The following is a 24,570-nucleotide window of genomic DNA, read 5'->3' on the forward strand; positions in this document are numbered from 1 at the left end:
TGCACTAAAATTTTTGTCACTTTAGGAATAAGAATAAAAAGAATTTATTAGATTTCTTTTCCACGCACTTTAGTGAATACAAAATTAAATTGTCATCGTGAAGCAATTTAAATTTTAAATGACTCTTTTTATTGGTTTGTTATTGTCTGGCGGCAGTTTTGGCAAAATATTCATTCACATTTCTCCTTAATGTTTATTTGGAAAGAAATTGAATTTTATTTTGATATATGTCACGATTTAATTTTTAAACGACGACGTATCAATAATAAAAAGGGGTAACTCATATGTAAATCAAATGGTTTGAGTTTGTGGTTTATAGAAAAATTTATGGGTTTCGTACGAGGGATCAAAGGATCTGTAACTCTTGGTTCGATTTAGGTGTTGATTAGGTAAGCACGGATATTAACCGATCAGGAGGGGAATTCTGTAATGCTCTGGCAATGCCATATGACAAATTGAATTCGAATCTTAGGAGAGCTTTTTCGAAAATGCGATTCTGTAGCCGTGATATTGCCATTTCAGCTCACGTGTCATTGTCAAAAGTCACATATTTGAGATTTCTGGCAATTCAAATGACAATGAATTTTGTTAAACAAATCAACCAAGACGTACTGCATTTTCATAAAATCATAATTAAAGGGATTTCAATAAAAATTCAATGAATTGCATTTTCGAACTCATATGGTATTACAAAAAAAGCTCGAATGACATTGTCAGGTTTCGAACTCACGCGTGACAATGCCACGAAAATTACAGATTTTCCCTACAGGAATGATCAGCTAATCAGATTTGAATAGAGATCGACACGGTGAACTGATCAGAGTGACAGATCTGTTCGAAAAACTGATCAGAGGGGCTGATCAATACGATCAGCAAATGTTATCTGATGTGACTGATGTTATATGATGTTATCTGTAGCTGATCGACACGATTAGTCGATCAGCGTGACTGGTCGATGTAATCAGCTAGTCATAGTGACTGATCGATGCGATAAGCCGATCAGAGTGAATGATCGACACGATCACCTAATCAGAGTAAATTATCAACGCGAGTACCTGAGCAGATCAGGGTGATCACAGTGAACGATGGACGCGATCAGCCGGTCAAAGTGATAGATTGAAGCTATAAGCCAATCAGACTGACTTATCGATGCAATCTGTCGATCAGAGTGATAGATTAATGCGATAAGCAGATAAAAGGAACTGGTTGGTGCGATTAGTCAATCAGAGTGTCTGATCGATGCGATTAGGCGATCAGAAAGACTAATAGACGCAATTAGCCGATCAAAGTTCAACCAATCAGAGTGACTGATCAACGCGACACGGTGATCAGAGTGAATGAATAACTCAATAACCTGGACTTATCGATACAATCAGCCGATCAAAATCACTTATTGAAGCTATAAGCCAACCAGAATGACTGATCAATGCGATCAGCTGATCTCAGTGAGTGATCGACGCAGTCAGCTGATCAGAGTGACAGATCAATGCGATAAGACAATCAAAGGTACTGACCGATGCGATTAGCCATTCAAAGTGACTGGTCGATGCGATTAGTAAATCAGAGAGACTGATCGATGCGATAAATCGATCAGAGTGAATGATCGACGCGATCAGCTGATCAGAGTGACTGATACATGCGATAAGCCGATCAGAGTGAACGATTAATTCAATAATCTGATCAGAGTGACTGATCGACATAATCAGTCGATCAAAGTGACAGATCGAAGCTATAAGCCGACCGGTGTGACTGATTGACGCGCTCAGCTGATCAGAGTGAACGATGCACGCGATAAGCCAATTAGAGTGAATTATCGACGCAATCAGCCGATCAAACTGACTGTTCAATATGATATTCCGATCACAGTGAGTGATCGACGCGGTCAACTAATTAAAGCGACTAATCGACGCAGTCATCAGATCAAAATGAATGATCGACAGGTTCAACCAGGGGGATGACATTAGCTCTGAAAAATGCGACCGATTTTAGTGTAAATTTTTTCCTGTTTTCGTACACATTTCACGAGATATCTCCAAAACTACGTAGGTTGCCAATTTAGGGTTTTCGGTTGCCTCTTCGTTATTAAATTGGCTTTTATTTTGTATTAGTATTTTTTGCTAATTAATTCTACACTGACAGAAAACACCTAATAAACCCAAAGGTCTTTTCGGCGCGCTAGAAACATATGGGAAACATAGGAAATGTCATACCCCTGGGTTCAATCAATCAGAGTGACTGACCAACGCGATAAGCCGATCAGAGTGTCTGATTGGCTCTGATCAGCCAATCAGCCATTCACGCTTCACTCTCTTACCCTACTTATTCGCCCCCTGATTTCGTGGGTTCTTCCTGTTCCCTGTAAGTTCTTCGGATCCGTAGATTCCCTCTTGTACCTTATGGGCTTTTCGAATTCCTCATAGGCTCCATGGATTTCCTATGAGTTCCTTTAATTTTCCCTGAGTTTCTCAAATTCCTTCTCTGGAATTTCCCGTGTATTCCCCGAAATGAGTTGCCCCTTGATAATACTGCAAAAAAATATTTATCTTCATCTACAGAATAAATATGCGATATTTCTTCCAACTCTGCTCCCCCAGGAAAAAAGGTGTTTTTGATAGGAAATTCAATTGATTCACGTCTTTAGTGGCTCTTCTTCACCTTCTTTCATCACTTCTTGGGTGTGAGATCGAGGGGGCTACAGTGAATAATCAGAAGACTCTTCTGTATATTTCTCAATTGACCAGCAAAAGAGTGAAAAATGTGCGTGTGATCCCCTCAGTGATTTTTCCTCTGGAGAATGGAAGAACGATAAAAAAAAACAACAATTTTTATACATCCTGGTCACGCGAAACATTATTAGCATTTGCCAATTACTCAAAATTGCAGATTTCTCTCGCAATTCTCCCTTTCTATTCTACATCCATAAAATATTATATTTACTCTTCCCTCTTGAAAGATTATTCATTGAGAATCCCCAATGTTGATTCAATTAGTTAGGGAGGGAGGGAGTGAAATAAAACAATTTCTTGTGCGTATTGGAGTCATATTACGTGAATCAATTGTGTAATTGAATCAAATTGAAAAATAACCTATCAATAGGTAGTTTTCACACACAGATTATTATCAATTTATTGGTGATTGTGGGTGAGAAACAATTGAAGGAACAGCAATAAAATTTATGTCTAAGCAATTGAAGAACAATTACAAGAAAAAAAAATTGAAAATCTTCTTTCTCATTTTTTTTTTTCTAGAGAATAAATTGATTAATTGCTCATTTTATTTCATCATAAAAATTGAATTCTAATCAAATCTGTGGAATTGTTTGGTGAAGCAAACAAAAAATCCAGAGTAATTATAGTCAGATAATTTTCCCTAGGAGCAAAGCTCTATTTTTTACATGGAAAAGCATGCATCAACATGCCAGATAAAATAGGAAAGAAAATTATAGAGAGAGAATGAGAAAATTCCGTCCAAATGATAATTGAATTATTGAAAATATTGTGTAATATTCTATGCATTTTCCAGCTACTTTACATTTTGCATCTTATTTTTTTTATTATTACTTTAAGCATGGAAGAAAAAAAACCCACTAATAAGTGAATTTAAATAATGTATTCTGTTTTAGGTATTTTAGTTAATTTACTTTTGTATACAATTTGTGATAAATAAATGTGTACACAGATAGATAAATAAGTTGTTTGTTTATTGCAATAAAATCCAATTAATCCCTTTTATTTCCTCTTCATCGTTTCTCCTTTTTTTGCTCCTCGTTGCTTCTTTTTTTCTGGAACTCACCCACCGAGGAGATTGAGAGGAGTTGAAAAAAACACCAAATGAATAAATTGTTTAATTATAGTTCTTTAGTTTTTTCGGTTGATTTCTCTCTCAAACCGACCGACAATTTACAGTTCTATGCAATAAATAGCAAAGCAGCAAGAAGAGAAAGCACAATTTTCAGGTATTTACAAGGGGGAGATATTAGGATCGGAAGTGGTGTACAGCTGAAAAGAAGGGGGAGATATTAGTCGAAAAATCGTGTACATCACTTCCAGCACTGCCTAAATTTGTATGGAAAACGTCAAAGACTTCCACACTTCCGGAAGTGCCATCATACGTGATTTCCAGCACTTTCTGCACTTCTAAGCACTTCCGACGTTTGAATTTAAAAAAAAACGTCTAAAATCTTATTTGAATATCCTTCAACGGTTGAATTATTATTTTTCGCTTTTTGGATATAGTAGTTGCATTTTAATTAAACCAAAAATAAAATATCTATTTTATTAATTTCTCTTTTAGAAGGCTGATTTTTTATATTAATCTAGAAAACTTATACATGAGGAATTGCTCTGCAAGCGTTAGTGTTATAATAATTTTTTTTCACGAAGAACATATATATTTAAAATAAAAGAAATAGTATTCAGAAGAAAATATGAATCAAGAAATTATCAGAAAAACAAAGAGTGTATCATCATATAACTATTTTCTTTTTACGAGTAAACAAACTGAGATAACTATTTTCTAAATCTCCTAACTTTATTCAAAGTTCTTTTCACCATTTCCAAAATTTTAAATTATACTTATTACTAGTTTGTAAGTTCTGGTATATCAGTGCGACTCAAATGGTGAAAGAAAAAACGCTAGCATTTTCATTACAATATTCGTTTCTTTTATTTTTTATTAAAATTTTTATTAAAATTCACAAATTAATTAGGGGAAGGTGTGGCTACTTTGAGCTGTGGGGCTATATTGTTATACGACTTTTTCGCATATTAGGTGAGATTCTTAACAATCTCACCTACTATAATCCTAACAAAATTTCATGTCCTCCGATCGCGCTCAAACTTGGCCAAAATGTGTTTCGCCACTTCCTGATCACGAATATATGGGGGGCTAAGTTACGTTCCCGGCCGGCCGGCCGGCCGTCCGGCCGTCCGGCCGCTCTTTGGAGCTTAATAGCTCCTAAACTAAAAAAGATATCGACTTGCGGTTTTCGGCAAAGGTTAAATATCGTATGAAAATTGCAACATGGTGCATTGACCCCCCACCCCCCACCCCTCCTTCCGCCATTTTGAAGACCCCCCTTTTTTTGTTTTCTCAATAGCTCCGGCCCTATGGCATCGAGCGGGCTCAAATTTTAGTATGTTATAGCTGGGCCTTTGAGCTTTCCATCAATATCAAACTTAAGGTCTCCCGACCCCCCTGACCCGAGCTATAAGGGTCCAAAAAAATTTTCTTAAAATGGCCATAACTCCGGTTCTAATTATCAGAATTTAAAAAATGAGGGCTTTTTGGAAAGCTCTCGTGAAATGCCACTTCCCCTTCTAACATCGTAAGTTCATAAAACCACCGCTAGGGGCGCTATTATTAAAAAGAAAATTTTTAAATCTTATAAGTTAAATAACTCAAAAATTCCATTGTGCATCGGGCTGAAATTTTAGTATGTTGTAGCCGTTGATTATACCTATCAAACAAAAAAAAACCTTAAGTCGATCCATAACCCCTGACCCGAGCTATAAGGGGTCAAAGTTCGAATATTGACCGGACTCTATCTCCGGTTCTAATTAACATAGCGACCTAAATTTTACCTTTTTGGTTTCGTCTCGATGAGCACTTTCAGATGGAAGTTCAAAAAGTCACCACAGGTGGCGCTGTGATAGCGTCAAAATTCATCGAAATTCAAAGTCACTTTTCTCAAAAACGGCATTGTGCAAGTTAATGAAATTTTAGTATGTTGTAGTCCAGTCTAGGACGTTTCCAAAATGGTGCGTATGTGCGCTGTGGTTTTAATAGAACCGGAGATATGAGGGGTCAAATTTCACGAAATTCAAAAAATCATATCTCCGGCTCTATGTGACCGATTTTGATGATTGAGGGCTTAAACGAAAGATCTCACCAAATGCTACAACTTTCTAGAATGTTTGAACTTCGTGGGACCAACACCAGGGGCGCCACAGTCGAAAAACCAATTTCAATATCACATAACCTCAATTATCTCGACTGTCGCTGAACCGATTTTGATGATTACTTCGACATAATTGTAGAGCACATTTGTCTCTACATTTCGTCCATACATCATTTTCCACTCAGACCACGCTATCACTCCGATTTTGCCGTTTACGTGTGAAAAAATTGATTTTTCCCATAATAACGCTTTGAAATCACTCAGATGCCAATTTGACTGCCTCTACTCCACCAAGATACTTAAAATAGGGTTTCAAATGGAAAGTCCCACAAAATACAATAATTCTTTGATATAGTTGAAGTTCAACAAATGATTACTTGGGGAACTCTGGTTGAAAAAACGAGTCAAGAAACAAAAAACCTCGATTATCTTGGCTTCTGAATAATCGATGAGATCATGTTCTATGGGAAAATTATAAAGAACATTCTGGTCTACATTTCACCCATATATCACTTTTCTGTCAGTTCATCCAAATCCTTGATATTTTGGTTTAAATACAAAATTTGTATAATTTCACGAATTTTATTCAAGATAACTGAATGGCGTCTCCCAACTTCAGCTCTAAATCGAATTTGCATGCACTCCGAGTTAGCTCACGTTAAGAATCTCACCTACATAAGCCGGTTAGGATTATCTGTCCCTTTCTAAATGATGCTGGTTCTTACAATTATTTTATTTCGATCCACAATTATTTAGTCTATCCAAATTAGATCATGTTAGAACCCAGTTTCAATTAGAAATATGCGTAAAAATCATATAAAAATGTAGCCCCACAGCTCAAAGTAGCCTCACCAGTGAAATTAGTATAATTTTGTATTTTTACTAGGTACGTATTCACAATTTAAACGTAGTACAATAACTGCCTTCACTATAGGTGCACACTTGTATTCATGGAAATCCATATTGCTAATTTAAATGTCCAAATAAATCACTTAATTTTTTTGATATCTAATTCTTAATATTCCAAAAAATTATTGTAAAAATTATCTTTAATACGCTGTTTTCAGTAATTGGCAATGAACAGCAATATCCAGAATTATTGAAAAACAATAAAAAAGGCTAGTCTGTGTATAATTTATTAACATGCAGAAATACTCATGACTTTAACATTTTCAACTTAGAATAATTCAAGTTTTGCTATATGTTAATTTTAAGAAAACGTTTTTAAAAGTATATTTAACGTTAATTCTAACAAGGTAAAGTATAATGAAAAATAAATTAGGGAATCCCTACCAATTAGTGCTCAAAGTTTTATACTAAAAACTCACGGCTTTAGACCACACAGTTCTAAAAAAATATCCAAAATTCAACCAAGAGTATTAACATTTTTTTAATCTCTCTGTTTACATCATCGTCTAGAAAAAAAGTAAATACTTAAAAGAAGAAAGTCATTTTGAATATAAATCATAATATATTTGGCCTCAAAAGATGCGAAAATCCAGTTTATCATAAAAGTGTCACGCTTCTAAAAAATAGAGTTCGTTTTATGTTAAAAATGATATTTATGAATACAAAAAAGTTTATAATAAAAAATATATGTACATATTTTCTAATTAAAACTGAAAAACAAAAGAATCATATATAATTATTGTAGATTTCTGCTTTAGACTACTTTAGTCGTTGTGTCAAAAATAGGAATTTCAGAACTGGAGTCGTAAATATTATATAAAAATAATTATTTATATTTTTAAATTTTCTATGTCTTCATATTTTCCATTTCTTTTTAATTCTTCATTTTTTTCTGAAAGTAATAGGATAAATTAATATCCTGTAATTTAGTTTTAGTCATTCCCGATAGTTTTCAGTAGCTAAACCATTTCAAAGAATCGACTACTATTAACACTCATTACCCCCGGATATCTTCTAACTGAAAATCGTAATTTGAAATTTAAATTTTAGGAATGCATTTTAATTAAGTTTCCTCCATTGCAACAGATGGCATTAGTTGAACGATATTTGAACATTCTTACGAGAATTTTGATGAGGAATTGACGATAATTGCGATCAAAAACGACATAAATTGAGTTTTCAAGGACAAGCTTTAATTACGCTATTATGCTATTCAGCACTTTTCTTACTGTAATTTAATGAAAAGTGCAAGAATCATTTCATTTTTGAGACTTCCACTTCCGCAGTACTTTCACATCAGTGTACACCACTTCCAAGCTAATATCTACCCATTGGCTGAAAATGAAGTACTTGGAAGTCTTTGGAAGTAGAAGTGTCCGAAAATAAAGTATTCTCGTTTAATTTCGAATTTTACAGACTATACGCTACTTTTAGCTCAGATTTTAAATTCGAGTGGCAAAAATACGTAAGGAACGAAAATGTGCCTTTGTAGTATTTAATGTTAGTCGAATTTTGGAAAGATCTAAATGATGGACTATCACAAAAAAAAGCATTATGGGTGTTTATTTACATCAAGTTTAAATGACTGAAAATTGCCTTGGAAAATTTCGATATAGGGATTTATTCTTGAAAACATCAACTTTATCTTAAACGGTCTCTTAACGGCAATACTGTGGGTATTCGAGTGGAAGACAATTTATAAATAACATTTGAAGAAATTATTAAAATTTTAGAAAACAATAATTCGATCGCATTTCGCTATTTAGAAAAGCTTGGATGTAATTAAAAACTTGATACATTGGGTGCCACATCTTTTCACTGAAAAGAATAAGAGGAACTGTAGGAACTGTATTACGGGTTATTACGATACTTTTTGGTGGTAACTTTAATCAAAGACTTCTCTATCTAATACCGGAGTAGAGCATTTGTCAGACCCTGTGGTATGGTTGAACGGGTATGAAGTCTTTGGGATTAACGGGAGTGAAGTAAGAGCGTGGTGGTGCATGATGCTCTGAAAATAACCCTCCACTTTCACTGATCTGACCGCTATCCTGTCGGATGAACTATTTTTCAGAGTAACTTAAGTAACTTTTTCAAATGCGACAAGAAACTTTTAGCCGATAAAAAATGATCAACTTTTAGAAAGGAATTATTTTTGATACGATTTTAAGTAATTTTTTTTTGAAATACATAAACAATATTTATGGATTACAGGCAACTCATTTGCAAAAAGAAAAATTTTAAAAAGAATTTTTTTTATCATTTTTCCACCTGATATCTCGAATATAACTTTGTCTAGAAATTTTTGGCCGATACTGTACTTCTGAACTCTGAAGTGCTAAATTAGTTGTTGCACTCGTACTTCTGGTCTCTTAAGCTGTCTATACATTAGGAGAAAATTTCATCAATATTTGCAATAAATATTTAATATTGATGAAAATTGCCTACACATTAGCAAAACATATGGACATGAATTTGGATTATTGAAGAAAATTTGTCTAATGTGGAGGCAATTTCTTCAATATTCGTTTCAATATGGATGACTTTTCTTCCATATTGTCTTTCAATATTGTTTACCCCTACACATTGAGACAAATATCATCAATATTATTCTTCCATAATATTATTGAAGTGGAATATGGAAGAAATGGTCGATATCAAGTTCATTAGATATTTTCTTCAATATATTAATTTTCGTTTTCACGCAAATTCGAATATTTTGTGTTGTAGAATATTCAAAAAATGTTATTTGTCGATTTTGGTGCAAGTTCAAAAAGAAAAAAAGTGTGTTTCAGGGAATGTGACTTCCTAGTGGAATTTACCCCAGTTTTGGTGAAAGTTTTTGTTCAGATATAAATTGGGGGTAAATTGAGCATCTGGACATGGATTGAGGCTTCTGAGACAAAGCAGATCTCAATCCCAGCATCCAGCTGGAGAACAGATCAAGGTAAAGAATTGAATTGGGATGGAAGTGAGACATTCTATTGCATTAGCAGGTCCCGTGAGTTTTTTAGTTGGAACGCAACCCGTGGATCTCTTCAATATAAACCTGAACACTGGCTGACAGACAAGGAAAATATCAAGGAATAGATAAGGCGCGAGATCTTATCAAGCAAAGAGACTGGGAGCCACAGTTGAAGTGACACAATATTGGAAAAAAGAAAGAGATTTTTGTTTATTTTTTTGTTAATTTTATTTTTTAATAAAAAAATTTTAAATAAAAACGTCTTCACAATTTTATACATACAATAATTTTTTGTTTCTCTGAGATTTTTCTGTACTTCTGGAGCAGAGTCGTATCCATAATCTGTCTGCAACTCCCTTCTGTGAATCTCAGGAAGAGCTTCTGAGTGTATCCATGAACCTTTGGGCAGCAGAAGCACTTACAAGTCAGAACAGTCCCTGCTTGTGAATATATATAATCCAACAGTCGGATATGAGGGTCCCTCAACTTCTAAATGAAGAGAATGTTTATTGGATGTGGAACTAAAGACATCCGGATGTATTTAAACCACCAACTGTTGGGTCCTGCATCCCACTGGCACTTTCTACAGTGTTATCAGAGACAACTTCGCAGTCTTTGCATCATCAGGGTGATCAAGGATAACTTCTCAGCCGAGGCTGGACTCACAGCAGCCACATGTCCCTCAGCTGCCTCATCAGGGAAAAACTTCGCGTTTTTTCATCATCAGGACGATGTGGGCTAACTTCTCAGCCGACACTGGACTCGCAGCATCCACCCGTCCGGCTCCGGCAGCTGGTGTCAGATTGTTACAATCTTCGGTTTTCAGCACTTCAATACCTCCATCAAGGAAACTGAGCACAGCTAGCAAATCCCTCAGTCAGCAATTCAAACTGCTGCACCACTTCTCTAGAACGACAAACACATCGCACTGATGCTTTTCACTCTTGTGAATTACAGAATTTTCCTGCTGCTGTACACTTTTCAGAAATTTATTTTGAGCAAAGTTTGAGGTTATGTTTTATGTCTCGAAGTTCTGAAAAACTTTATTGTCGTCCGGATATGTGTCGGATCATTTTGGAAATTGGAATATGGTATTAAATAACTCTACAGTGATGCACAAGAGGTTTACTACCAATAATTAAAAAAAAACGAGTGAAAACTTCTAGTAAAACTTGGTTGAATCCCACTACAAAAAACATCTCTCGAAAACACTTCTCCTTCGCACTTTTGGACAATTTTCCACTAATATTCACTAAACACTATCTCAATGAACTTCAACAAACACTTTCCACGCTTTTCCAGCAGCCAAATAATAAATTTTCACGAAAAATAATCTCAAGCCGCAAGAAAACTTGAGAGATGACACGAACTGTCAATATTGAAACGTATTTAGTTCCTGTGTGGAGGCATTTTCTTCAATAATTCTCTTCAATAATTGAAGCTTTTTATCAATAGTATTATTGAAGGGCCACTCATCCATATTTTTCCTAGTGTATAGACAGCTTTACAGACTTTCCAAAACAGTTTCAATAAATTAGAAACGACAATGACTTTTTTTAAAGACTTTTGTTCCAGAAGTAGTTTCATTGGTCTGTTATGGCTTCTGCACATTAGAGAAATTTATGTCCATATTGAAGAAAATTGCCTATGCTTGTGTAGGAAGAACTCTACAATATGGACATATTTTTCTCTAGTGTGTAGAGGTCATTAGAAAATCCATGGAAGGAAATTCGGTTGGTCGTAAAATACAGATAATATTAAAATATCGTTAGTATGCAAGAATATCTGCTGTTAGAAATTCAAATTATAAATAAAAAATATTAAAATAAAATCACATATAAAAATAAAAATCTTGACAATTTTTAAGTTTTTTTAAGAAGATTTTTTCATAATATTAAACAAACTATTGATTCCTAAGTATGAGAAGTGCATGAAGTGCAAGAAGTGCAAGAAGTGCTGGAAGTATTGCAGCATTTTCGGGAGTCTTCCGAAATGCTGGAAGTGTAAAGGGCTCCTTCATACAAATTGTGGAAGTGTCTGGAAGTGTTGTACACATTTTCGTCCTAATATCTCCCCCTTGGGTATTTGACACAAAAATTTCTTTAAATATTCCCTTCAAATCCTACAATTAAACAAAATTGACTTATTTAAAAGATCTGCTAACATTTTAATTTGATAAACAACATGCTTCATTATATCTCTCACGACTCTGTTACATGTTTGAGGCGGAGAAGTAAATTGGTAGAAGATAAAAGAAGAACCATGGAGACCTGTCTCAATCTAATTTTTAATGAATATCTAATATAATATGAATTAAAAATGCAAATAGCCTCTATCCAATTCTGAAATTAAATTAATAAACTTTTGAAATATAGCGATGGGCGGTTCTCTGTTAAACGTTAATTTATTAGGAGGCTCACATTGCCTCCAAAAGTGAGATGATGTGAGGGAGAAGCTAAACAAAAAAAGAAACCGTGTGGAAGATTCAAGAATAACACCAAAAAAAGTCCAATAAAATTATTTTGAAGCAGATCGTAGATGAAGCTCTTCCCCAAAAAATTTAATTTAGGACATCCAAATGAGACCAAAGAAAAAAAAGCAATACAAGAAATTAAGATCATCGTAAATTGATGCGCTCTAATGATTATCAAAATATTTAATAAATACCCATCAATATTTTTTCTGGTTCTTTGCACTTTGAAACATCCAATCAGCAATTGTCTCTTCAAGTTCCTCTCCATAAATTGATATATTTTTACGTAGATTGATTTGTGAACCTTTTATGGGGATAACAACATAAATATCACGATCTTGGCGCAAAAAAAAAGATCAGCAAGGGAAGGGGTGAATTAAAGAGAGAACACTGCGTATGACTATAAATTGTCTCCAATGGCTTTTATGCTGAATTTATTAATGATTTTTATGATTTTACCTTCGAAGAATTAATGACATATTTTGCCTCTATTTGTTCAGCACAGTTTTTTTAATGCAAAAACCGATAAAATTTAATTTTTCCCCACCTCCATATCCACTATAATTTAATAATTTTACCTCTCTTTTCATCGCACAACACTTGCAAATTAAATTCTACACTCATTTTAATAATTCTTAATTTTATTGACACCTCCAGGAGTTAGGCACCAAAAGAAAGATTGACTTTGAGTTCAAAAGTGCGGCTACACCGAGGTGTTGTTTTTTTTTTTTTTAAATAACTTAATGTTGTAGGGTAATTGTACCAAATTCCGGCCAGTTTGCAATTTCGGCCACTTCTTTTATTCCTCAAATTTCTATGAATTTCTATAAAGGTTATACAATGGAAACAAAATAACAAAAACTGTCGTTTGGACGAGCGATATTATGTGAAACAGACTTTGGAAGAATTCCGGAAGGGCAAGGAACTATGAGAATCAAGGTGGGCGAAATATGCCACCAAAGCTATGTCTATATTTTAATTAATTTTAAAAAGTATTAAAAATGATTAAGGAGAAAACCAAAACGATAAACTATCTACAAGGTTCCAAAAGCTCCTTAAAAAGAAGCTGCAAAAAATCAATCTTGAAAAAAAACAACATTTGATACTCAAGACTTTGGCGCTTGCATGTAACTGTGCCAAAATTTCGTACAGTTACCCTATAACCGTTCTTACTTATGGCCTCTACACATTAAGAGCAATTTTTTTAAAATGCTTTTTTAAAGAAAATTTACCCTATCCTTGCAGGCAGAAATTTCAGATTTTTTTTAAAAAGGCAAAGTTTCGTCAAAAATTGCCTTTTTTAAATAATTCTGACATTTCTGCCTACAAGGATAGAGAAAATTTTCTTTAAAAAGGCATTTTTTAAAGAAATTGCTCCTAATGTGTAGAGGCCATAAGTAAAAACGGTTATAGGGTAACTGTACGAAATTTTGGCACAGTTACATGTAAGCGCCAAAGTCTTAAGTTTGAAGTGTTGTTTTTTTCAAGATTGTTTTTTGCAGCGTCTCTTTAAGGAGCTTTTGGAACCTTGCAGATAGTTTATCGTTTTGGTTTCGTCAAATTATTTACTTCCAGTCTGTAGACACTATTAGACAGTAAATCATTTGGTGAGCAAAATAATTATGTTGGCCAGTAAAAAAACCTAAAGGATCAATAAAATACCTTTTAATGCAAAATAAATGAAAAATCACTTTATAATGGTTGAGACAAGCGCCCATAAAGTCTCATAACTTTACCACTTTTCCTTATAAAAATTTTGTAGATATTGCATCACGACTTAAGCATATTTGCTCGTAGTTCTTGTATTATTTCGGCGATCATTATGAAATACAGTGGCGGCCAAAATAATAGAACCATTTTGCAAAGCTTATATTTTTTTAACTTTTGCATTTTTTCCCAATTTGATTATATAATTCTGAAGTTGAAATCTTCAAATGATTAGAAGTGTAGAATAAGGGTTGTTTTGGCCGCTAGAGGGCTATTTTACACAGAATACGTCAATAATGAAATTTAGTTCAGCCAAAAAAAAATAGAAAACTGTCATTTATGGTTTCTAAATATGGCTTTATTTAAACTTATTCGATTTATAGACCACATTCTTTAATTTAAATGAAAGTGGTCCTGTTGTATTGTTCAATTACATGCACATGTTCAAACTACATACATTAGCCACCCCAATCACCCGATTGTAACCCCATTGAAATTTTCTGTAATTTTCTCGATCGAGAGAAGGCGCCGATATCAGTTCCAATCTTGATGGAAACACTTCAGGATATGTGGGCAGAGTTCCTTCAGACATTTTGGAGAAATTGATCAACAGGATGCCCCAAATCTGTCCTAAATCGCTTATCAAAGCTAAAGGAGGATTCTTCCAGGAGAACCAAATTTGATGATTTTATTCATGTTTTTTAAATAAAATAATGAAGTAAAAGAAATGAAAATGCGACAATAATAAGAAGTAATTTGAAAAATAATAATAAAAATATATAAAAAAGTAGAATTTGGGCTAGAAATTTTAATATTTAAAGAAGAAACCCCTTTCAGAACAGATCACACCGGAAACCAACCACAATCCGTACCAAAAATATTCCCTCGGCATAATTTTCAGTTTTTCTGACTCTTAATAATATTTAATAATAGTATTTAGCTTATATTTAATGATTATTAAAAGATTAGATCAGTTTTAGTGTGAGGCTACTTTTTATATAAGATCATTTTTGTCCAAAAAGCTCATTTTTGACTGATCCTCAAATTATAAATTTTTTAGCGTATGTATTCTCTCATATTTTGTTTAAAACTGTTCTTAGGTTTATATATGAAACTATTTCAGTCAATAGAACTGGATATTACAGCGTTTTCCCGGTCCAAATCACGTGTATTTAAGCTTACGAAGGGTGTATTTAATGTTTTGAACGTTACTGTATCTAATAAATCTACAAGAAATTAAAGTTTCAAAAAATTTTTTCTTCTTTTTTAATGTTATATAGACTTCATTTTTAAAGCATTATTATTGGATACAATCTTAACGTGCACACGCTTTAGTCCTCTAATTTATCGCTGGATTACTAAAAAAAAACTGTTTTTTTCGCCAGTTTTGTAACCACGTGTAGTTCACGTGTTAATTATAGCTTTTAAAGATTTTTCTTGTTGTCTTTTACATATTATTATAATTTATTTTTATATTTTAATATTTATTTTTATTTATTTTTTATTAAAAGGCAACAATAAGAATCTTTAAAAGCTATAATTAAGGAATATATCAATAATTCAAAGAGCAGAGCCCCAAAGCCCATGCTCTGTAAAATCCCAGACCAATTGACAAAGCAAGAAAATTCTAGATTTAACCATTACTGAGGAAGGCTTGGAATGCGAGCCGAAAGCTTTGGGAAGAATCGTTTTTTTTTTCTAAGCTACCCCATCCCCCAACGCTCACTGGTTCCCTATTATTTTTTTTTTTAGCATTTTGCTGTTCTCAAGTGCTGCTGCATTATCGACTTTTCTTTGTGTTGGTTCCTGTCACGGCTGTTTGGTGCTTTTGAACACGACGAGAACTGGATAAAACAGACGAAAATGAAGCCAACACGAAGAAAAGTCGGTAATGCAGCAGCACTTTAGTTTCCTATTTTCCTCTCATCGAATGTATTATTTTAGTAAATTACCCTAAACCATGATTTTTTTTATATTTTTTAATAACAACACAATAGTGAATTTGCGTAGACAAATCTGTAAAAGGGAATTAAATGGGGTTACACTCAATGTCCTTATCAATAACCTTTTCAAACATCAATACCACTTGGGTGGTTCATGCTGTATAGCGAAGCGATCATTAAAATGTTGGTTCACATGAGCATAAAAATAAAAGGGAGAAATGTGTAATTTTATTATTCACAAATTAATACAGTAAAATTGAAGATAAAAGACAAATTAATGATTTTTTCGCTCTTAAAGTTATAGTTTGGAATCAGAGACAGAAAATCAATGAGGAGTCATTTATAGCACTAGTAAAAATAATGTAAAATATGATGAACAATCAACGAGATTTCCTCTGGGGCTACAATTAAAATGATGGATATGAGTTATAATTTATTAATAAATGCTGGCAACACAAAAAAAGAGGCCTCATCGCATCAAAATCTTCAAAATAGTGAGAAGAGAATCAACAACTCACCACGAGGGTTTCATGTAGATTCTGGGTGATCATTTGTTTGGCTGTTCCTTCAAGAAGTGAATTCATCCAAATGGACAAAACTCGAGGCAAATTATTTATGTTTTTAACTGGGTAAAGGCGTTTCGTATCGTCCTATAATTATCTCTAATGAAAAGCTATACTTATTCAATTTTACTGCAAACACCTCTCTTTCTCTCTCTGAGAAACTTGGTAATTGCAGAAGATGTTTAAATCTTTTTCCAGAGTGAGTTTTTCTAAAAAAAAAAACTTTTTTCACCATCAGCATTGAAATTCTTGGCGAAAGTTAACGAGAGAAGAAAGGGCTGAAGATTTGAATATTGCAACATTAATTTGATTGCGGTGGGTCTGACACTGAAAATTTTTGTCTGGAGGATGATTGATATTTTATCACGAGGCTGTTGGTCCAACTCGTCAAAATCTCAAATGAGTTTTTCATCAACTTGTCTCTTGCATTCTTCATCATTTTTCATCATGATGTGCATGATGGTACAAAACAAACGGAAGACTTCAACGCACTTTAACCTTACATAGTATCTCCCGGAAGAGCCATTATACTTAAGTTCTTCCTGTTGACACTGATGATTGCTTTATACAGTTCAAAAGCATCAAAATAGTCGTAATTTTATGACTTTTAGGAATTTTGAATTCTCCTTATACATTTGTAATATCTTTCACTAATAAGCTCTTTTTATGAGTTTCTTCTGGGATAGTAATAACTACTGTTATACTTAAGAATCAGTATAATAAATATTTGTAGAAATGTCTTCCAATTTTAACTCTTCTTTGAGCATTGTTTGTTTAAAATGTTTATAAAAAAACAGCCAAGGAATAATTTATAACTCTTAAAAAAAAATCATCTAAATAAGTATTTAAATTGCAATTCAATTTAATAAAATTGAATGCATATTTAATAAATATACAATAAAATAAATCTTTCCAGAAGTATGGATGAATCCATGTATAACTTCTCATAAATTTTATACAAAAGCGAGTCATAAAATGTGATACTTTTGAGTGTTTTTCAATATTTTGCTCAAGAAAGCACATCAACTGATTATCTCGATAGCAGGTGAAATAAATAAAAGATATACTTAAAATTACATTGTCTCAGGTTTATATTATCCCTAAAAAAATGGATTTCAGTCTCAAAATATGATAAAATAAATTAATAAATTTATATTTTTTAAGTTATAAATTGATTGGAATTTAATAAAAAAGAAATGGCAATGCATCCCACCTTTGCAGAGTACTCGAACTCACGAGAAAGAGCTATCCGTGTATTATCTTTTCTCATAATTTTTGGGGACATACCGCTTTACTAGCAATTAAATTGATTGATAAATTTAAAAAAAATCATTTCGAAATAGGAAATTGCTTAAGAAGTAGGTCATACTAGAAAAGTTTAGCATGAGCAACAAGCTTTCGAACAAATAAAAAAAGTAGGGGGAAATGGGGCACCTTTGAAAGTGGGGCAGCTTTGAAATTGAGATTTTTCACCTATTTTAAAATGAAATTGAGCCTTATTGTGATATAATTTAGGTGTACAAATAGATTGAGAAGCTAAATTACATTATGATATGGCTCAGTTCGACTTAAACATGGGAGAAAAATTCCAATTTCAAAGGTGCCCCACTTTCAAGGGTGCCCCACTTCCCCCTAAATCCGAGAAAGATAAATCATTTACGGGTACTATACCGAATTCATGATCGATTAAGTCCGATGCAGTCGGATTGTAAATTTCAAGATCTTTCGAGAAAATCCAATTTTAAGTAAATCTGTTGAAAAATATGCCCTCCAAAGCAGTTAAACTTTGATCTTGGAAATTTCGATATCGAAATAGTTGTCAAACACTAGGTGTCCAAGGATGAAATATTCACCTTAACTACCTCTAAAACATATTTTAAAACGAAAGAAATCGTAGAAGCTGTTTTCGAAACAAGCCAAAAAAAACATTTTTTTAATGAGGTTTTAATAGATTCGAGCAATCACTGGGTCAAGTGGTAGAGCACTCGCTCTATGTTGCAAGTGTTTCGGGTTCGAATCCCCTTTAGGTCACCAGGAATTTTTTTGGCGCTAAAGGTGTTCGAATTGCATCTGCTAAAGGTGTTCGAAAGTTTTATTGTGGAAAGGACGATGGGTAGAAATGTATGAGGGCTGGTCCAATCCTTCGTCAGATATGGAACTAGGTCCACTTTTTAGGTATTGCTGGCCTTAAAATTTACCGAGACCTAAATCAAAAGGGTCTGTCAGTCCTTGGTAATTAAAGATATTCTTCTGAAAATTCACAACTTTGACATTTTATTTGTCGAAAACGGCTTAACCGATCTTAATGAAATTCAGCTATTTAAAAGACGATGTATGACTTAAACTTTAAATAAATATTTTTAGAATTTACCTCTGACTGGTCCAACAAAACGAAAACTTTTTTTGTGTGGTGGCAAAGCATAGATATTTTCGGAATCCTTAGTGTGTATTGAACATATCGACAGTTCCATTCCATACTATGCTAAGTTGACTTCGCCTTATATTACCTCGTGAGATATGTTGTCCCTGGGATCGAGATCTACAACTGGTGAAAATTTCTTTGTTATCCAACGTCCGGGTAACGAAATATTCAAGCTTTTCGAAAAAAAATTTACATGGGCAGCATATGAAATCGCCAACTTCAAATGGTTCTCCTGAAAAGTTGTCATTTTGAGAACCATTGTATGAAATGGAAGCGTCGACCCCAAAGAAACTTCTAGTTCATCATGTGAAGTTTTTGAGATATCTTAAAGTAAAAATTTTTAAGAAATGGATAGAATTATTTTATGAATCTTGCTTTTTCTCAATACCAGTATATCCTGTGACAAAGAACGATTTTGAAAGAGGAACTCAAGGAACATTTTACTAGAAGAAACCATTTCCCTATCTTTCCATTTTCCTTGTAATTATCCAGATTTCCTTCAAATGTCCACGAATATTCTCTATTTCAATTGCACTCTTTTGTCTCCTTTATGGAAATATTCTCCTTAAAAAAGAATGTAGGGTGCTGAAGATTATAGGCTTAAAAATGTAAAATTACCAAGTACCAAAATAATTTTAACAAAAGGTTCAAACGTTGAGAGACTAATGGTTTGATTAAAATATTTTTACTCTGAACTTATTATTCAAAGTTTTTGAATAATGGTATCTTTTAGGACTCTGCGACTTAAGGAGGCCTTAACTCTTTTTTCAAGGAGAATATTTTTTTATGCATTTGAAGGATGTTCAAGGAATTATGAGGAAAATCCTGAAAACTGCAAGAAAAATTAAGAAACAAAAATATGGTTTGTTCTCTTTGTTCTACAAAAATCTTCCTTGAACCCTTGTTTACAAATTGTTCTGTGAAATAACTAACATATTTTTTATGCTCTTGTGCTTTTCCTATATTTTTGGAGTCGGTCCTGAAACAAGTTATTGCCTTTGCCAATACCTATTCGATGGTCACTGAGTGAGAGAAATCCGAAAAAGTTAAAATAACATTCCAGAAATGTTAATTTTACCCTGAAGTATTGATCCTAAATCGGTGTAAATATTACTCTTTTAAGGTGTATTAGGGGTTAAAGTTACCCTTTTTCATGTTAATTTTACTCTTCAAAAGGTGTAAAATTAATATTAAAAATGTTGATATATTTTTACACCTAAAAAGCGTTAAAGTTATGAGGAAAAAATGTTAATCGCAGCCTCTTTTTTTCTCAGTGTTCTCATGATTAAAGATTGGACCATTTTGCTCATTGTCCTTTAGGTACTTTGTGCCTTTTTGGGAGCATCTAAACGGGGGGATTTTATTTCGAAATCGCCATTTTGACACAAAAGTCTATCACTGAGCTTTAGACCGGTGCATTTTTGCTTATCTTTTGGCGCTGAAAATCTCCCTCTTCGAAAGCTACATTTGTTTATGTTCATATATTTTGACATTTTAAGCGATTTCAAATCATTTTTTTTTGTTTTTCAAGAGATGTTTTTCTCGTGATCTATTTTCAAATTATCAAAAGTCGAAAAGCAGGTGAAATAGGGACACGTTATCGATCTTTCTTCTGAATGTATCGTTTAATCTTCTTAATATGGTTGAATTGTTAACTAGACATCATTAAATAGAAATAAAGAAATAGTTGAATAGAATAAAGTTGATTTGTAGGAAAATAAAAATGTATGATATTTTCTTAATTTAGCAACAATATTTGCATAAAATCCTGCGGTAGGACGGTTTTGATATAGAGAATGTGTGCCCCATCTCCTCTTCCTTATAAAGTGTTCGTCACCAGGCATAAATATTAACTTACCACTCTTTAACAAATTCTTTGATTGTAAAACACTATGTGATTGATGTTCGAAACGTTTCAAAATAAAATAAGGTAAAGTACCCTTACTCGACCGGGTTCCTCTATTCGACCGATGGGTCAATTTTTGAATATTTGATGGTGAATTTCATCAATTTCTATGAATTTGTCACTGATTCGTATTATTTAAAGAATAATTGACCTATTAATGTTAGATCATACACAATATATTATAGCAAAAATAATTAAATTGAATAAATAAATCTACCGGTCGAATAGAGGAACCGGTCGAATAAAGGGTACTTTACCTTAGAAAATATTCCAGACTATTTATTTTAGTTAGAGCACACTTGGAGAATTTATAACAGAGGGTGGAGAAAATTTATCTCAGGAACGAACCACTAAAGGAGATTTCCCGAGACTTACCGGTGCATATCGCAGTGGGGTGCATTTCGAAATCTCCTCGTATGGAAGACGCCTTTGAGGTAATCAAAGAATAGCTAAGAATTTGTCAATCGTTCTAAGACGTCATGAATTTGTCTAATAAATAAAAATACACAATAATTCAATTGATGATTTATAAATATCACAATTGTTCTTTTAATTAATTTGAAACAGTAGGATACTTGAAAAATTGTGTATGATTTCTACCAGAAATGTTGAATTTGATAATCACTCTGTAATTTGAATTACTACCAATTGGCAGAATAATCATTCAAGTGATTTATTGTATTATGTGTATTCATAAATTGCATGTGTAATAATTTCTAAGCAATTGGTTAATTTAAGTGTTTTTCTGCACATTGCTTCAACTTATTGTACTCTTTATTACTTTGTCTTTCGTCTATGGGTTAATATTTCATTAATAACAAAATATTACCATGATTTCCGTGTGTAATTTTAATTTATAAGTGTAACTTTTGATAGGGATAATTAAACATTGACCAACACTTTTCTATTTATAATAAATTTCATTTTAGCAACAAAAATATCAAAGGAAAACAGAGAAAATCATTAATTTCGCTGCACAAACGTCAATCAGGAGGGTAAATTGGTATTGAACAGCTGAAGGATATTCCAAACAACATTTTGCAAAAGAATGCAAAGAATTTTATTAAATAATTCCGTAGATATTGAAGATTTGCATTTAAGCGTATAATTCATGCGAGCAACACTCTATGACCTGGGCCTTATTGATTGGACAGATATTGGTTTGTTATCGCTTCTCGGCCTAACGGCTAAGATCAAAGTGTAGTATCTGTTCTTATTAGTTTAACACCTAATAGTTCCCTCATAGAGGGACAATGTTGTTAAATTGATTTTTGGAAATTGGCGAAGTGCTAGGGGCTTGCTCCACCTTTGCCGCGGGTTGGCCTGGTATTGCAGTACCACCAGGATCGGCCCATCTTAAACCAAAAACAATACATGGTAGATAAAAAAATCTTTTACTGAAAAGATTTAGCTTATTGTAATGATAACCCTCAGCCAGTAGTAATTAGTATAATTAGAGTATAACTTCAACGCCATAGGTTAAGACGTGATTATGTTATTCCAGGATCATTATATTGGATTTAATAGTTCCTCGAGTCACTGAAAATTTTACATCTCATAGCTGGCTTATACCGGATTCGCCAAAGTATCTGCAAGTTTGTCCTTCTGAACAATTTGCTTGCCCCTGTTGCAAATATTCCTCTCTTTCAGCTTCATCTTGGCCAATTGAAACGCACAATACAGCACATATTTATCGTTCATTGCTGGCATTATTTGTTAGGGTTTACCAACTGATAGAAAAAGCTGCCCCGGCCAAGAGTGGCTGAAAAGAACACAAAAGCCAATCTTGAGGTGTATATAGTATTGTGTTCAACTACAAAAAAGGAGGAAGGTATATGAATGCAAGAGAGGTAACAGAAAAAAAGGTATCCAACGAGAGAGAAAAAGGAATGGAATTAATTTAATATTCTCATACCCACCAACAACGTTGGTAATTAACTCTCATTAGTCTGATGGACAGATTCAATTATCTTTGTTTAAAGACTCCATGATTTATTATTAAATTATTGCTGAAGCTTTCAAGACGAACACATTAATACTGAAAATATATTTCCATCCATATTTTCTCTCCTCGTACACACATCGCAATATTTCTCCACAAAGTTTTTTTTTAACGCTCCTTTCTGGCTCAACAATTCAGCCTTTTGAATACATTTTTGCCAGTTTTTGTAACAAAGTCACTCATCTTCCCCAAAAATCGACTCACGTGGTGGAAGCGGACATGGGGGAAGGACAAGGTAAAAAAGTCATTAGATTTGGTGAATTTTTAAAAAAAAGCAATCCCCTAAAAAAATAATAATAAAAATGAATAAAAAAGACACAAAAAAAACAGATAAATGGCTTAACGTAAAAACAAATATATGAATTCAATTTCGAATGTGGCGAGGGAGAGGACCCAGAATGAGTGAAATACTCGGCGAATGGTAGAATTTTAATAATTCTTCACCCTCTGCAACTGACAGGTTATGGCGATTGCTAATAAATGACTATTGAGGCGCCATTCACAACCAGCAACACCATCTCACTGTGTTGATCATGACGATCGTCCACACAGCAAAAGGCACCACAAAAAGACCAAGGAGCGAAACTAAATAGTGTAATGTATTGCTACAGTGTTAACAATAAGTTTAAAAACATATCTTTGAATAAAAATAGAAAAACGGATTAACCATTGCATTGGTTACAATGATACCTTTGGATCCCATCTCTTAAATTTGAATTGTATAATTTAGGTATAATTTTGATTAAAAATTATTGTATAAAAACCATATTGGATTTCATATGCCAAGAAATAAAAGGAAAAACAAATGATCAGCAGTGCCTCTGGCACATCTTTTCGGTTGGACATTCTGGAATCAAAATCCACATCTCTTTCTTTCACAAACGTCTTGCATATGGCTATCCCAGTCTTTTGGAGTCTTCTTTTTCTTCTTCTTCTTTTGAACATCACACTAAATTAAATTTAGTTCAATCGAATTTTGAGTACGAAAGAATGAAATAATCATATACAAAACATTTGAGAAAGAAAGGGATGTCAATTTCGATTATATGAAATTTACCCGATTTAAAAGGTGTGTGGAGACGAGCTCCATGAGAAAACCATTTAGTTTTAGAAGTTCATTTTCATCCTGAATTTAATCATTTTTCTTTTCACAAAAATCAAATGTAACTTTTTCACCCTAACCTTAAATCTCTCTCGCATCAACATCACGTTCGCGAAGACACGCCATTTTTTGAGTTAGTGAAATAAATCCGAATTTGTTAAACTAATCTCAAGCCTTTTCATTCGAATCATCATTCGATCACATTCACAAGAATTCTGGGCATCAAAGGACGAGTGAAGATCATTTATCGGGAAAACAGAAAATTTTCTTTTTCGTTTATTCACTCACAGGAGGGTAAGGATCCACCAGCCATCCAGAGTGTGGTAGCAATCATTGTAATCCATTTAAACCATCTTCATACTCTCAGGTTCGTAGAGATATCACAGGATCCAGACTACTCTTCAGGCCTTCAGGACAAATTACACGGAAGATCTCAGGGTTTGTGGGTCATATAAACGTATTAAACTAAATATTAAACTCGTTCCGTTGACGTTGTGAAATTTTCTATCCGTTGCGTTGCTTCACAAAAGGTGGTCACAAAAAAGGTGGCCGGTATTACACTCAAAGTTGCCGGAATAGCACACAAAGTAATGTCTATACTTTTTGTTCATTTTTCAATATTTTAGGAAGTGTTTTAAAGAAAACAAAGATGATAAACTAGTTTTCAAGGTTCCACACA

The 24,570-nt window shown here is 33.4% G+C and overlaps 1 non-coding gene across 1 annotated transcript; it reads left to right on the forward strand.

The window, feature by feature from the left end:
- The first annotated feature begins 21,954 nt into the window (after positions 1-21,954).
- Positions 21,955-22,147, forward strand: LOC129808363 (U2 spliceosomal RNA). The gene has a single exon (XR_008752393.1). It is a non-coding gene; the product is annotated as a U2 spliceosomal RNA (small nuclear RNA).
- The last annotated feature ends 2,423 nt before the right edge of the window (positions 22,148-24,570 follow it).

The sequence above is a fragment of the Phlebotomus papatasi genome, chromosome 3 (assembly GCF_024763615.1).
Source record: "Phlebotomus papatasi isolate M1 chromosome 3, Ppap_2.1, whole genome shotgun sequence".
NCBI classification, from domain to species: domain Eukaryota; kingdom Metazoa; phylum Arthropoda; class Insecta; order Diptera; family Psychodidae; genus Phlebotomus; species Phlebotomus papatasi.